Raw genomic sequence first — 3,838 nt, 5'->3', positions numbered from 1 at the left:
TCTATTGTGTTTTGGATGCCATTAAATTGACCCCAGTGAAGATATCTTAATATCATGCTATCGACATTTGTTTGTAAACGAGGCAGAACATTTCAAATTTGACTATATTATAAATATATATATATATTTACCTACATGCACCTATGTGCTACCTATCTTACTGTCAGTTGCCGAAATTGCGCCAAAATCGTGATATCGGGACCAAGAACTTGCATATTGAAACAACTACGACACGTGAACAGCGCAAGTTGAGAATTCAGTATGGATGCTATCCTGAAACGGAAAATTACAATAACAAAACACTAAAACCTGAACACTGGGGTGAAATTTGCGATATAGATTTTAAAATGACCCAACAGTTCAACGGTATCATAACATCTACCAATATATCCTGACTATACGAAATATATGTATTTTTAGTTTTAATCAGCTTCTCCGGGAAGACCATTTGTCTATTTTTATATAATGCCTTCGTAATCATATACGTTAAACGGAACAAATGCACTGCTGTAGGTTGCTATTTTTAAGCCCTGTGTAATGATGGAGCCAGGAAAGTAATTTCACTTGGACAAAATACCACTATGGTCTTTAACTGCGCGGAAAACTGTGGGAAATAAAGACACGCTTGGTATAGTCTACTAAAATAACGTTATAACTACACGTAAGACCAGTTATAATAACACATACAGATGTACATAATGTATGTACGATGTCGAGGACCAACATCACGAATACGCACAGATAGGCTGAAATCATTAACTATACTTCAGGCATATCAATGTCATTGATCTTTTTTTTTTCATTTTTTTTTCTGAAAATAAACCTTGTTGTTATTCCTTGCAGTGTCTCCTTTTGTGTTAGTGCTGTACGCAGCCAAGCAATAAACTCACGATAAACCAGAATACACCGTGTACCCCGTATTCTAACAAAACACAAGATTGCTCTGCCAACAAAAGCAGTGTTTAGACTGAACAGCGCCTGAACTAAAAAAGACTACAGAAAGAGAAGATAGACTTCTGTGTAAACAGGTAATGCAAACCCCATTCACCACTGTCAACAGGCTCAGAAGACAAAGGAACGCCAATGGTTACGTTAACCAAAGTATTGTAAAAAAAAAAAAAGACGTTTCAACAACATGCGACGTCGCTCTCGCCGAACAGTAAAACCTCCTCTGTTGACTGGAAGGAAAGAACAAACAAGATTGCAATGGACACATGATCAGCCTATATTGAATATAAGATCTTGGCGAGTAGTCCGTTGGCCTAACGAAAGGCCTTACTTAGTCTGACAGACGACAGATACCGTGTTTGGAGACCATGAAATGCGCAATGTCATCAAAATCACATTCTGGGCAGAATGGAATTGGGTAATGACGGTGCTACTGTTTGGTAATATCTCCCAGAGTGCATTGCGGTACCCCAATAACACCTGACGCCATTTCATGATTCTTTAAAAACGTGTCTTTCTTTTTCTGATTTGTTATTTGTATTATTATTTAGAAATGTTCGTTCATGTGGAAAATGACCACATTTGATCACATGGTTATAAACGTTATGTGTTATATTGAGGAAGTTTGATTTGGAGTAAACAGTATCTAACCGTCGTGTTTACATTTTGTACTTTCACTTTTGAGTTCCCAACGTGTTCATATGTTAATATCAGTGATTAGCTGATGGTAAACTGGCTACGATGTTGGTACATAACTTGTAAAAAAGCTCAAATGTTGTGTTTTTAATCTGGCATAAAAACAAAACAGTTTGCAGCTGTGTCCATCATTTGTATTGTCAGGGATGCCGCAATAGTTTTGCACGGCGCCAAACTCTGACCTTGTCTGCGAGGTCAACTATTGTCAGTCCGTGAGTTGTTTACAAAGGTGTACTGTGCCTGTTAAGGAACGACAACTCTGGTAGAATTTGACTGTTTGGGGACTTAAACTGTAAGCTTCGCTTGCATGTTATTGATGGATCCTTAAATCGACAAAAATGCTTTGATTAGATTCTTCGACCTTTAGTTGTTCCGCATGTAGATATCCATTTAATGGCAGCCTAACCTAATGGATTACAATGGCAGCCTAACCTAATGGATTACAATGACAGCCTAACCTAATGGATTACAATGGCAGCCTAACCTAATGGATTACAATGACAGTCTAACCTAATGGATAACAATGGCAGCCTAACCTAATGGATTACAATGGCAGCCTAACCTAATGGATTACAATGGCAGCCTAACCTAATGGATTACAATGGCAGCCTAACCTAATGGATTACAATGACAGCCTACCTAATGGATTACAATGACAGCCTAACCTAATGGATTACAATGACAGCCTAACCTTATGGATTACAATGGCAGCCTAACCTAATGGATTACAATGACAGCCTACCTAATGGATTACAATGCCAAATCACACTGAACCAGATATCCATTTAATGACAGACTAACCTTATGGATTACAATGACAGCCTAACCTAATGGATTACAATGACAGCCTAACCTTATGGATTACAATGGCAGCCTAACCTAATGGATTACAATGACAGCCTAACCTAATAGGTTACAATGCCAAATCACACTGAACCAGATATCCATTTAATGACAGACTAACCTTATGGATTACAATGACAGCCTAACCTAATGGATTACAATGACAGCCTAACCTTATGGATTACAATGGCAGCCTAACCTAATGGATTACAATGACAGCCTAACCTAATAGGTTACAATGCCAAATCACACTGAACCAGATATCCATTTAATGACAGACTAACCTTATGGATTACAATGACAGCCTAACCTAATGGATTACAATGACAGCCTAACCTAATGGATAACAATGACAGACTAACCTTATGGATTACAATGGCAGCCTAACCTAATGGATTACAATGGCAGCCTAACCTAATGGATTACAATGGCAGCCTAACCTAATGGATTACAATGACAGCCTAACCTAATGGATTACAATGACAGCCTAACCTAATGGATTACAATGACAGCCTAACATAATGGATTACAATGACAGCCTAACATAATGGATTACAATGACAGCCTAACATAATGGATTACAATGACAGCCTAACCTAATGGATAACAATGACAGCCTAACCTAATGGATTACAATGACAGCCTAACCTAATGGATAACAATGACAGCCTAACCTAATGGATTACAATGACAGCCTAACCTAATGGATTACAATGGCAGCTTAACCTAATGGATTACAATGGCAGCCTAACCTAATGGATTACAATGACAGCCTAACCTAATGGATTACAATGACAGCCTAACCTAATGGATTACAATGGCAGCTTAACCTAATGGATTACAATGGCAGCCTAACCTAATGGATTACAATGGCAGCCTAACCTAATGGATTACAATGATAGCCTAACCTAATGGATTACAATGGCAGCCTAACCTAATGGATTACAATGGCAGCCTAACCTAATGGATTACAATGACAGCCTAACCTAATGGATTACAATGACAGCCTAACCTAATGGATTACAATGACAGCCTAACCTAATGGATTACAATGACAGCCTAACCTAATGGATTACAATGACAGCCTAACCTAATGGATTACAATGACAGCCTAACCTAATGGATTACAATGACAGCCTAACCTAATGGATTACAATGACAGCCTAACCTAATGGATTACAATGACAGCCTAACCTAATGGATTACAATGACAGCCTAACCTAATGGATTACAATGACAGCCTCACATAATGGATTACAATGACAGCCTAACCTAATTGGTTACAATGCCACACAACATAGAATCAGCGTAGAATAAGAATATTTTCAACAAGAAGGGATAGAGAAGCCAT

The sequence above is a fragment of the Ylistrum balloti genome, unplaced genomic scaffold (assembly GCF_031769215.1).
Source record: "Ylistrum balloti isolate Yb309-2 unplaced genomic scaffold, AGI_CSIRO_Ybal_v1 Utg370652, whole genome shotgun sequence".
In the NCBI taxonomy this organism is placed as follows: Eukaryota; Metazoa; Mollusca; class Bivalvia; order Pectinida; family Pectinidae; genus Ylistrum; species Ylistrum balloti.
The sequence above is the reverse complement of the archived record's forward strand: the minus strand, read 5'-3'. Positions refer to the sequence as shown.